At 35.2% G+C, this 21,551-nt stretch overlaps 1 protein-coding gene across 1 annotated transcript in view; it reads right to left on the reverse strand.

The window, feature by feature from the left end:
- The window catches only part of TMTC2 (transmembrane O-mannosyltransferase targeting cadherins 2), a 422,846-nt gene that overhangs the window by 109,947 nt on the left and 291,348 nt on the right, over positions 1-21,551 (reverse strand). The window lies entirely within an intron of this gene.

Below are 21,551 nucleotides of genomic sequence, written 5' to 3' on the forward strand. Positions count from 1 at the left end.
TAATTGACTTTCTCTGTTTGACTTATTTTACTTAGCAAAATCTCCTCCAGTCCCGTCCATGTTGATGCAAAGGTTGGGTATTCATCCTTTCTGATGGCTGAGTAATATTCCATTGTGCATATGGATCCCATCTTCATTATCCATTCATCTGTTTAAGGGCATCTTGGCTCCTTCTACATTTTGGCTATTGTGGACTTTGCTGCTATGAACATTTGAGTACATAAGGCCCTTTTTTTCACTACATCAGTATCTTTGGAGTAGTAAATACCCAGGAGTGCAATTTCTGGGTCATAGGGTGGCTCTATTTTTAATTTTTTGAGGAATCTCATCATTGTTTTCCAAAGTGGCTGCACCAATTTGCATTCCTACCAACAGTGTAAGAGGGTTCCCCTCTCCACAATCTCTCCAACATTTGTTGTTTCTTGCCTTGTCAATTTTTGCCATTCTAACCAGTATTAAGGTGGTATCTCAGTGTGGTTTTGATGTGAATTTCCCTGATGGCTAATGATGTTGAACATTTTTTCATGTGTCTATTAGCCATCTGTATGTCTTCTTTGGAGAAGTGTCTGCTCATGTCTTCTGCCCATTTTTTGACTTGATTTTCTGTTTTTTTGGGTGTTGAGTTTGAGAAGTTCTTTATAGATCTTGGATATCAGCTCTTTGTCTGTAGTGTCATTTGCAAATATCTTCTCCCATTCCATGGGTTGCCTCCTTGTTTTGCTGACTGCTTCCTTTGCTGTGCAGAAGATTTTGATCTTGACAAAGTTCCAAAAGTTCATTTTTGCTTTTGTTTCCCTTGCCTTTGGAGACATGCCTTGAAAGAAGTTGCTGTGGCTGATGCTGAAGAGGTTATTGCCCATGTTCTTCTCTAGGATTTTGATAGATTCCTGTCTCACATTGAGGTCTTTCATCCATTTCAAGTTTTATCTTTGTGTATGGTATAAGAGAATGGTCGAGTTTCATTCTTCTTTATACAGCTGTCCAATTTTCCCAGCACCATTTATTGAAGAAACTGTCTTTTTTCCATTGGATATTTTTTCCTGCTTTGTTGAGGATTAGTTGGCCATAGCGTTGAGAGTGTGTATCTGGGCTCTCTATTCTGTTCCACTGGTCTATGTGTCTGTGTCTGCACACTTAGTTTTCAAAGTAAATGGCTCCAGATATCTGTGTCAATATTTGTTTTTAAAAACAAGCAATAAGAAGTACTAGAGAGGCAATGTATAGAGAAGTAGAAGGAAGTACAGAAAACTTCCAGAGAAGTTATGACCAAAAGCAGAGAGCTTTTGTGTTAAAGGCTAGATAAGCAAGGAACAAAGTAGAAAAGGTACTTTTACATGTACCTAGATTAACTAGGTTAATGACCAAAAGATTAGATTAACTAGAGTAAATGAAGTTAGAAAAGAATGAAAAGTTTAAGCTATGTGTCTACACAAGGCTCACTTATAATAATTCATATTATTTTTAAGAAAGATTTTATACAACAGGATGTATCTTTTTTTTCAGGGATAGTGACTGTTTTAGATGTTGATGGCTTACAAGAACACTACTAAATCCATTCATTTGGAAGATATATGGAGATGTTCACTATCATTTTAAAAAATTCCTCAGAGTTTTAAATAAAGATCTCTTAACTTTTAATACAAGTAAGTTATTTTAATATTTGTTTCAAATTGAGTGGTACTGTGTTAATGGAAAGTTAATACTTTCTAAAGATCATAAATGAACTCCAGCAAAACTGTAGTGAAACCATGAAAAAGAAAAGCTTGCTTCTTCTATAATCATCATCAGTGTAAATTCAATTTAATCACTTCCAGTAGGGAATTTTTCATATTGGTTGCCATCCTATCAAACTTACATGTCAAGATAATACTTTAAGAAAAATGTAAAAATATTATGATAATTTCTATGAAAGATGTTATTATTCCTGGCTGCCATATATCATACTTAAAAAAAATAGAGGATTATCTGTATTCTATTACACCTGTCAGAAGAACACATATTCATTATCATCACTACCACTGTTCATGAAATTCTACAAATTCCCTCTAAAATGAGTGATTTATATTATGCACTCTTCTGAGATTATGTTCCAACGGCTAGCAGAAAAAAATATACGGCCAGAAGATCACATCCCACTATGTTATTAATGGGAAAAAAGGAATACAGTCAATTTTGCATTTTTTCATTCCTATCTTTCAATAATGATAAAGATTTCTATATTCTTAGGAATACCCTATCTTTTTACTGAGACCAAGAGAAGAAAAATTATTTTACACCCCAAAATGTTGTTATCCAACTATTTGACCCTTTAAATTCTCTCTTCAATCCCTTTTTAACCGAGAGGATCTTTGACATTTCTTTTTTCCATTTCAAGTTTCTATTTAAACTTCAGTTAGTTAACATATACTGTAATATTAAAGAATTGATTGATTCATCCCTTACATACAACACCCTGTGTTTATCACAAGTCGACTCCTTAATACCCATTTCCCCCTTAAACCATCCCCGTGCCCACTTCCTCTCCAGCAACCCTCAGTTTGTTCTCTATACTTAAAAGTCTGTTTTATGGTTTGCCTCTCTTTTATCCCCAAGTTTATCTTTTTCGTCTCTTAAATTCCACATAAGTGAAATCCGATGGTATTTTCTTTTTTTCTTACTTATTTCACTTATCACATACCCTCGATCTCTATCCACGTTGTTGTAAATGCCAAGATTTCATTCTTTTGATGAGTAATATTCCATTCTATAGACAGATAGATAGATACCGTATCTTCTTTACTCATTCATCTGTTGATGGACATTTGGGTTCTATCCATAATTTGGCTATTGTTGATAATGCTGCTATAAACATCGGGGTTCACGTGTGCCTTCGAATCAGTATGTTTTTATCCTTCCGGTAAATACCTAGCAATGCAAATGCTGAATTGAGGGTAGTTCTATTTTTAACTCTTTAAAGGAATCTCCATACTGTTTTCCAGAGTGGCTTCTCCAGTTTGCATTCCCACCAACAGTGTTAAGAGCGTTCCCCTTTCTCTGTATCTTCACCAACATTCTTTGAAATTGCTAACAGACAGAATGAAAGAAAAATATAAGTTCTATTTTTTACTTACTTTAACCTACTTCGAACATTTTTTTCCTTTCCAATTACTTGTATAAAACACACTGTTACTATTTATCCTTTAAAATCTTCATTCTTCCTTCTTTCATTCCTTTCTCCCACCATGCAACACTAAAATAACTTATTTGTTCAACAAATAGTTATTGCTGTACAGAATCCTCCCTCGGCATCTTAAAAAACGAGAACAACTGAATTGATCTCATTCTAAACTAGCTCTCATTCTAGTGGGGAAGACAGACAAGAAAACAGTTAACAATAATAGACGATGACAGAAATGCTTTCATGGGAGCCCAGATAATGGAAGAATTGAGTCAGCAGGGAAGGGTAGTGCTGTGTCAGTGTTATACCCTGACAGAAAACTTTTATGTTAATTGGCCAATATCAGTTTCAGAATCATTTCACTTAAATCCATTCAATAAATATTTATTGTATAACTATGTGCTAAGCGCCAAGGCAGTAACAGTAATGAATATCCAGGGCCCCTACTCTTACTGCCTAAAAAACCAAATGATAGTAATACATTAGTATTCAGTAGATACTCATGCACGCATGCAATAAGAACTCTGGAAGAAAAGCGTTAAGGCCGTCTGGAAGAATCAGTAACTACTTTATGAATGGTAGTGTTAAAGACAAGACTGGATGGATGGGTAGGACTTTGCCAACTGGAGACAGGAAAAAGATATCCCTGCTGCTGGGATTCATATGCCGTGGCCACGGCATATCTGGAAGAGACAAAGAATGAATAGGACGTAACATACTTAGGGAGCTATCAGAAGTTTAATGTTGCAGGGGTAATTGCTGGTGAGACTGAACAAGAAAGACTGCAGCCAAATAATAAACAAAATTCTATATCACACAAAGACATATAGATTTTGCTGAATAAGAGTCATGCCATTGTTCTTTCTGCTAATGGTGACATTTATTTTGTCCTTATAATATGCATACCAGGCAGTGTTCTAACTGCTTTTATGTACATGCATAGACTCATTTAAATTCTGACCAAACTCTCAACAAGGGAATCTTTTGCTTTCATTATATATACAAGTTGAATGACATAACGAGAAATTAAATAACTTGACCAAGATCGCAGAGCTGATAAATGGTAGAACAATCTAGGCAATCTAGAGCCAGTGTTCATATAAGTGTATCCCCTCTAACATGACAGAGTGCTAATGGAGAAGGGAAACCTGTTACATCTTCAAAGGTATTTTTCAAAATATCTGTTTCTATGATGCTGAAATACTAAGAATATATCTAATGAGCATTTGCTATATACAGTACTGTATAGGAAAACAAAAATATATACCACATTCCATAAATACCTGTGATTCCCAATATATTCACACATAGATATAGACACAGACACAGATTGAGATAAAGAAACAGAAATAGAATCACAGCTAAGATGCGTTTATCAGACACAGAAACCCCTGGAGCCATAAACTCGTAGGCAAAGTGTGCTTTTAAGTAATTTTGATGACTTGCTGGAGGCGGAGTGTGAAGTAGCTCATGAGTGAGAGATTCCCAAAGGCCACAGAGCTTGATGGGCTCCCAACCTTTAGTAGTCTTCACTTCCAGGAACCTAATGAGGTTTTCATAGTAAAGAACCAAAGAAAAGATCCTCTCCTGTGAAGTCAGGGAAAGGAGAGTAATCCTTGTAAATTATACGCAGAGCCTTCTCAACAACAAAAGCCCTCCTCTACAGAGTGAGAGACTATACCAGAGCCTTTCACAGAGCTGAGGAGAAATGGCACTCTTACTTCATCTTCCTATCTCCTTTTTGTCTCATGGAAGGTGGTGAGAAGGGAGTAGCTACGTAAGCAGAAAAAATTGTGAAGGTCAAAGGACAGGGACACTGGCAAATGAAAGACTGAGATTTAATTGAATAATTATAGAACATTTCCCCCTCCATCAAACCTTACCACCATCACAACAGGACTCTAGTACAAAAATAATGGAATATGCTTAAAAGCTGCAAGGCACAGAGTCTCTCTGAGAAATAGTACTAAAGATAACCTAACACCAAGAGAGAAGATAAAAGTAAGGACCCGAGAAAAATTTAAAGCCTCCAGCTCCAATAGCTAAAACAAACACTGAACTATGCTGAACTACTAGTCAGAATAACATAAATCCTCACATTAGAAGCCTATTAATTTGGATTCCTATTACCAATTCAACATGTCTGGCATTTAACAACAAAAAAAAAAATGACAAGGCATGTCAAAAGGAAAGAAAAACAGTCCAAAAAGACAAAGCAAGTGTCAGAACCAGACTCAGATGTTAGAATATGAAACAGATGGAATTGTCAGAAAGGGAACTTAAAATAACTATGATTAATATGTTAACAACTCTAATGGAAAAAGTAGACAACATGCAAGAACAGATGCGTAATGTAAACAGAGAGAAAGGAATTCTAATAAAGAATTAAAAGGAGATGCTAGAAATCATAACTGAAATGAAGAATGCACATGATGGGATCATTAGAAGACTCAGTATGGCTAAGGAAAGAATCAACGAGCTTGAAGAGAGGTCAATATAAGCCTCTCAAGCTGAAATACATCATTACACAAAAATGAATGAAAAGTACAAAACATACAAGAACTGTGGGAAAATTTCAAAATATGTAACACATGAGTAACTGAAATATCAAAAGGGAAAGAAAGAGAATAGAATTGAAGAAATATTCAAAATAATAAGAACTTTCCAAAATTAATAACAGACACCAAACTACAGATTCAGAATGTATCCGTAGAATGGAATAAGAAAGATAAATTCCAAAAATAATAAGCCTAGGTGTATTATATCTAAACTGTAGAAAACCAAAGGCAAAAAGAGAAACTTCAAGGAAGTCAGAGGACTTACACCTTATACATGGAGGAAGTTCAGAATTACATTGGCTTTCTCATCAGAAACCATTAAGCAAGAAGTGAGTGAAACCCTCAAAATGTTGAGATAGAAAAACAAAGAAAAACACAACACAAACCTAGAATTTTATATCCCACAAAACTATCCTTAGAAAGTGAAGTAGAAATAAAGACATTCTAGGCAAATAAAAACTGAGGGAATTCACTTGTTCCTCTAATTGATGTAAGGAAAGAATCTCACAAAATTCTGTACCTTTTCATGATAAAACACTCAGAAATCTAGTAACAATAGCATCAAAAAGAATGCTTAGGAATAAACTTCGCTAGGAGGTTAAAGACTTGGGACACTAAAAACTAAAAAATATTGCTGAAATAAAGAAGACAGAAATAAAGGAAAGTCATTTTGTGTTCATGGCTTAGAAGACTTAATATTGTTGATATTGTTAAAATGTCCATACTACCCAACACATCTACAGATTCAACACAATCCTGACAAAAACACAAAAGGGATTTTTTTGGGGGGGAGGGAACCTTTCTAAAATTTATATAGAATCTCAAAGAACCCCAAATAGCCAAAACAATCTTGAGAAAGAAAAACAAAGCTAGAGTTCTCAACTTCCTGATTTTAAAACATTAAAAAGCATAATAAAAACAGTGTGACATGGGCATTAAGATAGAAAAGACAGACCTTTAGACAGTGGAACAAAAATAAAAGCCCAGAAATAAATCCTTATGTATATGGCCAAAGCCATGCAACTAAAGAAAGGATAATCTCTTCAACAAATGGTGCTGCAGAAACTGGATATCCACGTGCAAAACAAAGAAGCTGGATCCTTCCCTTACATAATATATAAAAATTAACTAAAAATGTGTTAAAAACCTAAATATAAGACCTGAAACTATAAAATATCTAGAAAAGCTTTTTGATAGTGGATTTGGCAGTAGTTCGTTGGATATGACACCAAAAGAATAGGCAACAAAAGTAAAAATAGACAAATGGGACCACATCAAACTTTAAAAAATCCTGTGTAATGAAAGAAAAAAAAATAACAAAAATGAAAAGGCACCCTATGAAACTGGAAAAAATATCTGCAAACCATCTATCTGATAAGGGAATAATATCAAGAATATAGAAATAACTTCTACAAGTTGTCAACACCACCAACAAAATGCAAATAATCTGATGAAAAATGGGCAAAGGACTTGAATAAATATTGCTCCAAAGAACAGGTATCCAACAAGCATATGAAAAGATGTTCAACATCACTAATCATTACAGAGATGAAAATCATAATCAGAGTAAGATGTCACTTCACACCTGTTAAGTTGGTCACTATCAAAAAAAAAAAAAAAAGAGAGATGATACAAAAAATAGAAAACAAGTGTTGATGAGGATGTGGAGAAACTGGAAGCCTTGTATGGTGTTGGTGGGAATGGAAAATGGTACAGCTGCTATGGAAAACACTTATAGTCATTCCTCAGAAAATGAGACCTAGAATTACATGACCCAGCAATCTCTCTTCTGAATATACAGAAAAAAACTGAAAACAGGATCTTAAAGTGCTATGTGCAGCACACCCATGTTCCCTGAAGCTGAGAAGTGGAAGAAGCCTAAGTGACTACTGACAGATGAACAGATAAGGAAAATGTGGTCTATACATACAATAAAATATTATCCAGCCTTAAAAAAGAAGGAAACCCTGTCATAGTCTAGAAAATAGATGAACTTCGGAGACAATTCTGTTAAGTGAAATCATCTAGTCACGAAAAGACAAATGTGGCATGATTCTCCCTGGATGAGATATCTAAAGTAGTCAAACTCTTAGAAACAGAAGATAGAATGTCAGAAGCCACAGGGATGAGAGGAGCTATTGTTCGATGGGTAGAGAATTTTACTTCTGTAAGATGGAAAATTTTGAGAGATCTGAATGTGCATATGGTTAACACCACTGTATTATTTGCTTAAAAATGGTCATAATGGTAATTTTATGTTATATGGGGTTTTTTGACCACACAAACATCCCCTACCCCACACACACACAAGAGCAAGGTAGAAAAAAGTAGAGAAGAAAAAGAAGCCTCGGACAATAAATAAAAAATGGTTGCTGGGGTGCCTGGGTGGCTCATTGGGTTAAGCCTCTGCCTTCGGCTCAGGTCATGATTTCAGGGTCCTGGGATTGAGCCCCACGCATCAGGATCTCTGCTCAGCGGGAAGCCTGCTTCTCCCCCTCTCTCTCTGCCTGCCTCTCTGCTTACTTGTGACCTCTGTCAAATAATTAAATAAAATCTTTTAAAAAAATGGTTACAAACATGGCTAACATTAATTCAAATATAACAATAATCACTCTAAATGTGAATGGTCTATGTATATACCAATGAAAAGACAGAGAGTGTCAGAGTGAATAATAAGAAGAAGAATAAAAAGAGACCAACTATATGCTTACAAAAAACCCACTTTCAATATAAAAGCTGATAAGTAAAACAAAGGGATAAATAAAGATAAAGCATGCTGATGCTAGTCAAAGAAAGTTGGGATATTACTTTCAGACAGAGTAGAACTGAGAAAAAAGGAAAATTATTACACATAAAGAGGAGCCTAATGAGAAAATCAGGAGATACCAGGATGGAATACAGAATGTGACAAAAGAATTATAATATATGACAAATACATGAAACAAGCTGACTGAATGGGGTGAGGGACCAAGGTGCTAATCTATGTTAAGTCTGAAAATGAATGAAATGTGTAAAACAGAAGGGAAAAGAAAGAACACGTAAGAACAGTCCTCTAGATATAAAGCTCTTTCCCATGGCACTACAGGTGAACAATTCTAAAACAACTATACATGAACAGTAGAATACGAACAGATAAGAAAATGCATGGTGGATTGTAGAAGCCTGGTTTCTCTCTGTTGAAATGGAAGTTACAGATAAAGAAGAAAAGGAAACTATAAAGATTTGTACGGTAATGGATTAGAGCTGAAGGCATCAATATGAACTTGTGTTTATACGTAAATGAACCTATTTATATACATATATATACATATACATACACATTTATATATAAAAATATATAAAAGAATTTATATTTATATGAACTTTTGTTTAGTATAAAACAGATACAGTTACATATAGAATTTATATTATCGGTATATGTATATACATTGGCTAGTAGACAGCCATACATTTCTGTCACTTGAGAAGAGCCCAGAAGCAACAATACCTCAGTAGCAGAAAGTACACCTAATAAGTACATCTCAGTTCTAAACCATTCCCAAATAAAAGGAACCAGGACTCCTTGGAAAAATACCTGATTCTAGGACTTGGGCCATAAATATGCAAGATGAGTATGGAGCATGTTTTAGTGACAGAAAGTAAGAAAGTTCCCAAAGGAAAACAGACACTCATACACACAATGAAGGTATGTCATGGGGATGTAGAGGCCTATGGAAAGAGTTTCTATTCTTCAAAGCTGGGCAAAAGAACTAATCTGAGAAACAAACTAAATAAAATAGTATCGTTATAATCCAATGTGTAAATGAACATAAAATATTGAATGATAACTGGCGAGAAGAGACAAATCTCTCACACAGAAGAATTCTAAATAATTTATGCTGATATTCTCTCCTTAAGGACATTACTTATGGACCATACACAGTCACCTCCTTTCAAACTAGAAGGTGGAAAGAGAGGGCAAAAAAAAAAAAGTCTTTACACAGGAGAAATCTGATAAAAACTACCTCAAGACAGATCATCAAAGTTAATATAAATAGTGATAAGTCATATTGATAATATATGAATATCCTTGATTTGATATGATGGGAAGGATACTTTATCTCTATCATCTTTCTCCTCAAAACTAGTAATTCCAGTCTAATGACACAATATCAGCCAAAGACCCATTGAAGAACATTCTACAAAATATATGACCAGTACTCCTCAAAAACCAAGCAATGCCTGAGAAACTCTCATAGCCAGGTAGAGCTAAGAAGACAAGGCAACTAAATGAAATGTAGGATTCTTGGCACAACAAAAGTTCAGCAGAGAAAAAGTGAAGATACCTGAATAAAATAGAAACTTAATTTAATAATAATATATGAATATTGGCTCATTAATCATGATAAATGTACCATAGTAGAACATGAATTTAATAGAGAAAATTAGTTCAAGGGCATACTAGAACTCTCTGTACTAACTTGATAATAATTCTGCAATCCAAAACTGTTCTAAAAGTGTTTACTTAAAAAATTAGTTTCTTAAAAAGCTAATGTAAATGTCACAAAATATTAGCCTTTGGCTTACTTGACTTGAAAATATTTGTATTGTATTTGTTACAAAATTCTCTTTTCCTATATGCTCAAAATCGTTTGTAACCACAGCAAGTTCATAAGATAAAAATCTTTTTAAACACCTATCATGATTCCAACTGCTAAATGGGAAGATGAGATTATTCCAGATAAAGGAAAAAACTCAAGGAAAATTGAAACTACTTCCTCCATGTATTATGTAGGATTTAAGTATAAGCATTTAGTACAGGCATGTCAGCAAAAGATCGTAAATGCACAAATTAATGAAGTGAATTTCTTCTTTCAAAATTACAGCTCAAATTTAGTGAGCATGAAAACAAAGTTGTTTTTCTTGGCTTGTGTTCTGGAGATTCCAAACGTATCCACATTATAACATTACCAACTCTAGTTTCATTCATTTTGGTTTTGAACTAATTTAGACAAAGAGCTATTTTTTGAGTAGTCCTAGGCCCAATGCAAGTAAATGTTTTCTTTCAAAATGTTGAAATTGGTGATATCTCTGTCCTGATTCTTTCCTACTAACTGTCCACCCATTTTAGAGGAAAGCGATGAACTACACTCAGTAAGTACTTAGATGTTTAAAACTGAATGATTCCTTAAGAAAGAAATTACCGGGTGAGCAATGTCTCAGGTGTTCTGGCTCCAATTCATTGGTCTACCAGGTAAAACTCAGTGCCTTTTCCACTTACACATATTTCTAGAACTTTTGCACTCTCTCTGTCCTGCCTCCTTTCAATTTGGCATACTATATATTTCCTCAGAGTTCATTTGGCAGAACGTTCTTTTCTCTGGATGATAAGAGATTCATATTAAAAGGAAGGGATCCAGGACAAATACACTAAGTAGGGCTTTAAATACAAAAAGACTTTCAGAGCCTTTAATAGATAGTATGAATATCAACATATATTAAGAAGGAAATATAGTATGCAGCTTTTTCCCACAGTAAAAAAAAAAATTTTAAGCAATATCTAGGCAGACTAATGTACGGAATACATTTTGGGCATGACATTTTAACAGAAACTGTCAAAACAATAATGACAGTGGCAAAACTTTGACACCCTTAAGTTTCACTGTATTTGAAATCCCTCTTTTTATTATCAAGTAAAATCCATCCTTGCATGTAACATTACTTGCTTAATCAACTTAGTTAATATTTATAGTCATAGCAAAGTTAATCAATACATGTCACATATATAAATACGCGTGTGTATATGTGTATACCAAGCAAGATATTGGTTTACTGTTGGAAGTAGGGACTGGGACAGGATGGAAGACCCGTCTTTCACATAAGTGAAAATAGAGTGCGGATGATAATTGCCAGTTGGGAAGAACATGCACCCAAGGTGGAAAAAAAATTAAAAAAAAAGAAAAAAGAAAAAGCAGATCCCTCAGGAAACTATCTTGAACTAAAATAACAAATTTCAGCTAAATCCTATACCTCTGCTGAGGTAATCTCTGTGAGGTATGCAAAGGTATCTTAAAAATAAAAGAGTGTAGGGTTCTGCTTAGTAATTTTCTGCCTAAGGTGAGTAAATTTCTGATTCAAGCAGACAGAAATGTTGTTCTTTTAACAATTAATGTTTCGTCTCAAGAAATAAGAAATAGAAAAAACTATATACAAGGGATTATCTTCAAGTTCTGTTTCTCAGGGACAAAAATTTCCCAGACTATTAAATCTAACAACTATACTACCTATTTCTATCATTATATGACATCATAATACATACAATATATGGTCTGTGCCCACCTTACACATGGCTAATATCAAACTGACCCAAGGGTCCTATGTATGGATGAATCCTATATGTTGCCGTCTTCCACCTATACTATTACTACAATGAACATGAGTTACAATGAACAGTCAAGAATGTACCTTGTCACTTTTGACAAAGAGCCTCAATTATACCTTGGAAATGAGAGTCCTGCAATGTTAAGCCTTTGGAAAGAATTATGCTTCCCACTAAGAGAAGAAATAAATATCTGGGCAGGTAAATCTCAGGTGTTTTGGCTCCAGTTCAATGTTCTGCCAGGTAAAGGTCAGCAGTCACGACACCCAGGCACCCCACACTGTCCTCCCTTTCAGTTGGGAGTAACACAGTGCTTCCTTCAAAACCTAAAATATGAGAGAAATTCTGTACCATATATGGTATGCCATATACCATACAGACCATATTTAAATAAAAAATGTAATCGTCACTATTTATATGCATAGATACCTGAATCCATTTTACAATTACCTGTTAAAATTCTTTTTTATTTAACAATTTACACAGAAAGTATCTTTTCACTTCAGAACTGTATTACGAGAAAAATCTAAAAACTGAATGAAGATTTGTTTTAAAAATACATTTTTGTGCATTTGGAAGGCATTTATGCACATGAGGCACTGTCTCTGCATGTTTTATCATAATAAACAAAAGTCTGGAGAGCAACTGAAATTGTACAGCTTTCAGGAAAATCTAGGTGTGGTATAATCCAGTAAGCCTTGGACCTGATCTTGATTGAACTTCTGCGAACCTCCATTTCCTTCTGTAGAGTAGGTATGTAGATTGAGGCATTGTATGAGGACACATTGGAATAGCGTATGTAAAATGCCTAGTTCATTGCAGGGTAACAAGTATTAGTTAGTTACTTGCAGAAGGTACCCTTCAAATATAATATGGGTAAATATAAGGAGAAACATGAAAAGTTTATGGGTTTGTGAACATATCCATGGTTGTGCTGGTTTGAACCTATTTACAAGCCTGCAAAAATGAAAACTTTCACATCTCAGAACAGATGTGGCCTCCTCTGTGTGTGTGAGAATATATATGGAATATATATGTCCATATCCAGATGTCACAGGCTGAAAAAAAAAAAAAGGGATTGTCCTTTTGCAAAAATAATGATCTAACAATTACTTGGGAGGATAGATACCTGTTTTTGAAAATGTATGTTGTGGGTGCCACCTTTCCTAAAGATGAACATGGGTTTAGAACAGGATGCTGTTCTAGCAAGGAAAGCTACTCCAATCTCCTATTAGGAAAAAAAAAAAAAAATTATCAAGTGAGGGAAATATAAAAACAGAATAGAAAGTGTTTCATTCACAAAATGTTTCCGTGCTGGATTACATGACAGGAGAGTCAAAGAATAACAAGCTGGAAGTCATGAAGCATAATATATGTAGTATAAGAATACATCACTGAGGCTTATTTAAGAAATTAAAAAACTGTAAAGTGAAAGAAAAATGCCTACCAAGCGGTATGGAATCCCACGCCTACAATAAAAATTAAAGAGTAAGGAAGTAAGATCAAGGTACCTACATAATTGTCCCTTCTGAAACAAAAGCCATGACAAAAGCCATAAGCACGACAGCCCACAGCTACACAGGCTATGTGGATGGTCTGGCTATGATTTCCTCCTAAACAGAAGACGATGAGGCTTTCTTGAGGTGAAGGAAATGCCCTGCTGGTCTTTGTATCCCCACTGTTTACTATGGAGCATGAAATGAAGTTCAGGCTCAGAAAATTTATGTAAAAATGTCGATTTTTATGAAGGATTTTTTTTTTTTTAAGACTCCTGCAAGAAAGCCAAGGTATATTTAAGGGAAACACCACTTCTCCATCTCCATCATTCCAATAATGTGGGATGCCAGAGTACGGGGGAATTATGAGGTCTGAGCCTCTGAGCTATTTAAATTGCACTAGATGACAACTATAGACCAAATACAGAAATCAAATCAACAAAATAACAATGCAATGCAAGTTGGTTTAAAAGCAATGTAACAGGGCGCCTGCGTGGCTCAGTGGGTTAAAGCCTCTGCCTTAGGCTCAGGTCATGATCCCAGAGTCCTGTGATCTCTCTGTCAAATAAATAAATAAAAATAAATAAATAAATAAAAGCAATGTAACATTATTTACCCCTACAGAAAAAGTTCACTGTTTTTTCAAACATAGCAGCATGTATATGCAGCTAGAATTATTTCGTGTGACCTTTAATGCCGGAGGACTTGATCATTTTAATTTTTTATGATTCTGCATTTTAATTTTTATGATTCCTGAGACTACCTGGCAAATGAAAATATCTCTAACAATGACTTCTACTAAATGACATATAAAAATCAGAATAAAACTCTGGTATATTTTCAGATATCTGGATTCCTGTCACTTAGTGGCAGTAAGTAAGAGTAATTGTAAGATTGATTCTAAATAATAAAATGCATATCTTGAAGTGAGTGAGTGGTTTCTAAAAAAAGCAAACTACCAGATTCATCATGTTTCACAGTGAAAATAATACAATGATAACTATACTATCTCTAGAATGCTGTTACATTTAAATGAGGTAACTTCATATAAAATACTGATCTGAATACGTACTGTAAATTAAACTTTCTTCTATATATATATCTTTTTTAATGATTTAAATTTATTGACAGAGAGAGAGAGATCACAAGTAGGCAGAGTGGCAGGCAGAGAGAGGGGGGAAAGCAGGTTCCCTGCTGAGCAGAGAGCCCAATGTGGGGCTGGATCCCAGGACCCTGAGATCAGGACCTGAGCTGAAGGCAGAGGCTTAATCCACTGAGCCACCTAGGAGCCCTTCTATATTTCATTTAATATTTCAGTAGCATGATATATACAATATTATGCCTTCTCTTTTCATGGAACAAATTTTGCAACTTGAATTGAACATCTCCATAAGAATCATTCAGTCAGAGTCAACGGGGAAATTTTGTCCCCTTCTCCCTCCAATCTAAACATGGCTGGGCAGTGATTGTAATAAGACAAAGCAAGCCAAATGCTAGCCAACATACAAGATGAGAAGAGCTTTGCTTTAAAGAGAACCAAATGGAAAAATAATCTCAGGTCTAAACAGCAATAATTATTACAAAAGACCCAAGGAAACACACAGCACTGCCCTTCCAGATGGACTACCTCGACACCATCGTGGCCTTGGGGAATGGAACTTTACTATGGAACCTCAAGTACTTTCACAACTGGAGTTTTATGTAGCCCAATTAACTTTGGCTAGACATAGAAATCTGGCTCAGTGCTTCCATGCAGTAGCCAAAATAAAGGTTTTCTGTATCGAGAATTACTGTCAGAATCTCCCATATCCTTCCTTCTCTCTTACTAACCCAAACCTGGAAAATAAACTAACAGCCAACAAGCTTTTTTTTTTTTAAACTACAATTTAAGTCAATATTAATTTTACTGGCTCACAAAAACCACAAAGTATTTGGCTTAAATAAATTGAACAGGACAAAAAGAGAGGAAGACCAAAAAAAATTAAAGTAAGGATGTGCACACAAATAGAGAACACACAGCTTTAGAAACAACTATAAAAATAATCTGAAATACCAAAATAATGGAAATGTTATTCCTTCCTTTCTCTCTTAACGCATGCCCAATTTTAAATTCATGGCATTAGCCCTAGGTAACAAAGTTCAAACAAGGAATAAATCACAATTCTAAGGAGAGCTCGTGTTTAGTATTTTAATTGGACATGACATTGGTATGAAAGTTCCATATATTTTAAAGAGATGTCACTTGGGCTCAACTATATTTAAACATGGAGGGTACCAGTGACCCTAAAGCAGAGCGATTCCCCATGGTATCCTGGAAAATTTGTATTATAATTACAGTGTTGGACCTAAAAGTGCCAACAGTCGAAAACAGAAGTCTTAAGTTCATGACCTATGATGTCTAATAGTAAAAATGTGTTTAAGCACTCAAACTAAACTAGTATTTAGAGGTGATATTTAAAAATAAGTTATAAAAATGGGGAAGTATGAAGTGCTGGCTTGTTTTTAGGATCTCCAATCAGGTGTGGCAAGGGTTTCAAAAAACAGACTCCACTGTTACAACTATTTAATATACAGTGGAAATTACTGATGTTCAACTCAGAAAACCCTGAGGTTATATCCAATTCTACTATTTAGTAGCTAAGTTATTCCTGGAGATGTTGCTTAAATCTTTGAAGCTGAGTTTCCTCATTTATAAAAAGAGGATAATAGGGGCGCCTGGGTGGCTCAGTGGGTTAAAGCCTCTGCTTTCGTCTCAGGTCATGATCCCAGGGTCCTGGGATCGAGCCCCGCATCAGGCTCTCTGCTCAGTGGGGAGCCTGCTTCCTCCTCTCTCTCTGCCTGCCTCTCTACCTACTTGTGATCTCTATCAAATAAATAAATAAAATCTTAAAAAAAAAAAAGAGGATAATAGTCAATGTAAAGCTTCCCTAAATAACACTCAATCACAGGCACTCAAGAAATATACACCTGTTTTATGCCCACCTCCTCTTCTAGGGTCTTGGAAGATTACAGCATGTCCACTGTATAATAATGCCATTCTCATTCACTTATTCAGCACATATCATTAGGAGTCAAGTGATGCCTAGAATGCAGGAGTCAGTTTCAATACACATGCTACCCACATGAAGGGTTCCATGGGGAAACAAGCTTCAGAACAGGGAAACAAAAAATATTAAAAAGTCAGTCACGACTATGGAGTATTATGCCTCCATCAGAAAGGATGAATAACCAACTTTTGTAGCAACATGGACGGGACTGGAAGAGATTATGCTGAGTGAAATAAGTCAAGCAGAGAGAGTCAATTATCATAGGGTTTCACTATTTGTGGAGCATAACAAATAGCATGGAGGACAAGGGGAGATGGAGAGGAGAAGGGAGTTGAGGGAAATCATGAGAGACTATGGACTCTGAAAAACAATCTGAGGGTTTTGAATGGGCGGGGGGTGGGAGGTTGGGGGAACCAGGTGGTGGGTATTAGAGAGGACATGGATTACATGGAGCACTGGGTGTGGTGCAAAAGCAATGAATACTGTTACACTGAAAAGAAAAAAAAAAAAAAAAACTTAAAAAAAAAGTCAGTCACGTACCCAGTCCTTATATAACTTAAAAACTGGAAGGTACAAGAGACTACAGGAATAATTATACCAATATAGTGAAATGGACATACTGAGATTAAAAAATAAATAAATAACTGAAAAGTTAGCTCCTCCTCCGTGTCTACGGTCAAAAGATGTAGATTTACGTCTGCCATCTATCTGGGAAGTGCTCTTCTTATAGAGATACTGAAACCAGTGCTATGTAAGTACAGAGAAGGAAAAATAATTGCTTTAAAGACTCAGTCAAGACTTCACAGAAGTAATAAAACTGGGGAGAGAGAGACGAAGGACATTTTTCAGGGGAATAAAAAAATATTTGCTCTATGGAATTTATCAAAGCATTCTGGGAAACTCAAAATTGATTTGAACTTTCCTAAATACCATAAATACTTACAAATTCTGAAAGAAAAATTTGTATAAAAAACATACAGGCCGTAATTAAGCCACCAAAATCATTTCCTTTTAACTTCTCTTTTAAATATAATTCTTATATAAATTTTATACTACAGTATTAACGCTGATTTAGCTGCATGTCACTTTTACATACTTCGCCTGTGGTCAGTTTTGACCAAACAGCAAAAACACCACACCCCATTTCTATTCCTCTCCTCTTGAGACTAATAGCCAATTCCACTTCATAATATATTTAAAGCATTCAGAAGTCAAAATGTGTGGCATTTTCCACCTTGCCAATTCCATGTTAAGTCAAAGGCATATTACCAGGCCAACAAACCCAAAATTAGACAAAGGCAATCCATTGGGATAAGAAATTTGCCAAATCTCATAATTCAAAGAGAAACTGCTAAAGATGGTTGTGGGGGTTTTGGCACTGTGAGTTTAAGCTTTTCCAGAATAAGGCTTGTATTTCATCTAATCAGCTAGTCGGAAACTATAAAAGTTTTGTTGTTGGGGGGGAATCAAAATTTGGATTGTAATGCACGAGTCTTTCCTTCCCCTCCATATGTTTCAGTAAATTAAAACTTCTAAATCCTGTTTTTTTAAAGAAATGCCTTCTAGAAAATAAAGCAGCCTGTAAAATCATATTTTTGGTATAGGAACCTTAAAATATTCAGGCTTGAAATGAAGAAGAAAAAAAGAACACATGGTTTCTATATCCAAAGCAGTGTCACGGTCTAGGTATATTCAGAATTAAGTACATTTGCGCTTTCATCTTTTTTTCTTTGCTAAATGACTTTTTTAAAAAAAAATTAGGCATCTTAAACTTTTATAGATTTTTTTGAAGATGGCCATTTATCAATCTAATTAAAAATGTTTCCATTTGAATTCCATAAGAATATCTCAAAGACAGCAGTTGTAGTAAGAGGTAGATAGGAATTCTGTTCTTAAGTGCAACTATGTGAATTATCATCCTGTTAGAATAGGAAATGAGAAGATTTTTATATGGTAAAACAAATTTTTTTCCAATAGTGATCCTGTTAATGGCAGAAATAGCAACTTATACCGTCCAATTCTGAGTAATGTTCTCCTTTCCCTTTGTTCTTTCTCTATTGGGCCTTCATATTAACTTCTTTCATTTCTTTTTTTATATTCTTTATTGCTTCATTTTTTTGTACATGGAAAGATTTCCCCATCTTTATTTTATTTTATTTTATTTTATTTTGTATCTCTATACCCAATGTGGGGCTTGAACTCACAACCCCAAGATCGAGTCCCATGTTCTACCGACTGAGCCAGCTAGGTGCCCATGTTCTCCTATCCTTTAAATGAAAATTGTTTGCCATCATCTTTTTAATTACTAAAAGCTGTTTCCTGTTTTTTTTTTCATTATTTATGTTTTTATGGCATCCTACTTTATAAAAAACGCTATGTTACCATTTCTAAGACTTTATTTTTATTTATCTATTTTAAAGATTTTATTTATTTATTTTACAGAAAGAGAGCACAAGCAGAGGCAGTGGCAAGCAGAGGGAGAAGCAGGCCCTCCACAGAGCAGGGAGCCCAATTCGGGGCTCGATCCCAGCATCCTGGGTTCATGACCTGAGCCAAAGGCAGAGGCTTAACTAACTGAGCCACCCATGCATTCTTCCATTTCTAAGGATTTAAAAAAAAAAAAAAAATTTCTTCTGTTTCCTCCAGTTTCCTTCTCCTAATAATATGCTTCAGTTCCAATATTTTACAGTTGAAGTTTTCTAAATATGATTGACAATCCTTGTTTGCCCACTGTTGTTTAAAAGCTATCTAATAAAAGCTGAATGGAGTTCCTTAGCTATAGGTATGCTTCCCAGATGGCAAAGATTCACTTTGGTGTGCATCTGGTTTGGGAGCTATGTAGGTATATGGATTTCTTTTCTCTATAGTGATTCCGTTTCTCCAGATAAGAATTCAAACAATTTCTTGGGCAGTGGGGCGTGTGTGTGCATGTGTGTGTGTGTGTGTGTGTGTACAGTGCTGGGTGAGTGAAAACTCTGGTATTGCTGATATTCCGCTTGTGGTGGGGGAGGGGTACTGTCAATCTGGGTACTCCACTGGAAGACACTGAATCAATCTTTTTAGTCCTCTTTGCATTTCACCTTTGATTGTGCAAGCTGTCCTAATCATGAACCTCTCTTTTTCAACTGCTGTACCACTATAAGCCTTTTCCCTGCCTTGGACATTGAGTACCTGGTTACTGACATTGCACACACAGGAGAGACCTGACTGTTCAAGACACAGATGACAGCTGATTATCCCATTTAATAAAGATTCCTTAACTCACTGTCTTCCATGCAAACTGCCTTCAAGTCTTGAGTCTCTCTGGGTTTCTTTTTGAGTACATGAGACCTCTTTTCATCGTTATCCCGAAATCTCTTCAGATGGTGGACTCTGTTCTGACAAACCAATTTCCACTTTCTGACTTCCAAAAATCAGCTTAAATTTCATTTCCCCCACCATTCTCATTGTTCCTGTGGGGATGTTTCTTCTCAATATTTTATTCAATATTATAAATATTTATTATAATATTTATTATGATTCTTTTCCCCCATGATCACCATTTCTTTGTTCACCCTTCTTTTTGCAACATACTCAGCAACTCCTTCCAGATTTGGGTTCTTTTGAAGGACATCTTCAGTAACTTCTTTAGCAAGAGTTTTTAGTGGCCTGATTTTTATTTAATTTCTTGGTCTAGGAATTTCATCATCATGCAAGTAAATTCAAAACTCAAAACCTGATAAAAGGAGGGCAATAGTACAAACTCATTCCTTCTCCATTCATATCCGATGCTGAGATAGGCAAACCTTCATGCTGCCTTCTGATATCAGTAAGCAAACTTATTTTAGATTATTCTTTCACTGAAGGTGTGAATTTTCCTCCTTTATTTAGGTATCTAATCCCCGGCCTTCCATTGGTCCAAAGCTTTGTCTCTTATTCCAGCAAAAATGAAAAACAAACAAAAAGTCCATTCCCTCTTGTTACTGCAACTGGTAAACTATCCCAAATCAGCTGAAAATCAGCCAACTGTTTACTGTTCTGGCATTCAGTTACCCCTCACTGCTAGCCCCTAGGAAATTGTCTCACTACTTTTTGAGCTCACTTATTGCATAAAGAGTGTATCTATTTTATTAAGCATATCTAAATGTATTTTAGTAGTGTATTTTCTGGCTACTCAGTCTGCCTACATAATTTCATTAATAGCATTTTAGTGGTCTCTTCAAATGGCTACGTAATAATTTTAGGTGTTTAGTCTACCATCTTTGGTAGAAAATAAAATATTATTTCTTCTACATAATTATAAGATATTTCTCTATAAATTCATGCCAGAATTAGTCTCCTGACCTTCTGCTCTATGCTTTTTTAGGAGTCATTTATTTTTATCAATATTGAAGAGAGATTAGGTGATATAATTAAAACAGCAGAGATAATAGATTCAGTTTAGGATTGGAGGCTAGTTCCACTACTTATTATTATCTGGATAAACTCAGAAAAATTTACTTAAATAGTTTGAACAATCCCCTCTAGTGTAAAATAAGACATTAAGATTACTTTGTAACACATAAAATTACAATTTTTCTAAGTCACCATAGTAGAATACCGGCAACTTCTTATGCTTCAAAGTAACACCATATCCACGAGAATGTGGCCTCCAAGGTTGCTTGTCACATAGTGGGTGGCCAAATGATGGCTCTGCTGCTCTCATGGAATGATTTCTAATCAGTAGGAATTCCAGGTGACACTAATTGACACACATGCAAAGCCTTACATAATGCTGGCTATTTGGAAAGAATCAGACCTCGTTCCACAGTGTAGCCAATTTGGGGCTAATGGTGGTTTACAGAACATAATCATTACACAAATATTGTTATTGTGACAAATTCATTATGTAATCCATATTTGGGATTCACCATTTCTATTTTTCCATTAAGTTACATCAAGGATCATGACATACCA

This window comes from Lontra canadensis, unplaced genomic scaffold (assembly GCF_010015895.1).
Source record: "Lontra canadensis isolate GAN:19392208 unplaced genomic scaffold, GSC_riverotter_1.0 scaffold9, whole genome shotgun sequence".
NCBI classification, from domain to species: Eukaryota; Metazoa; Chordata; class Mammalia; order Carnivora; family Mustelidae; genus Lontra; species Lontra canadensis.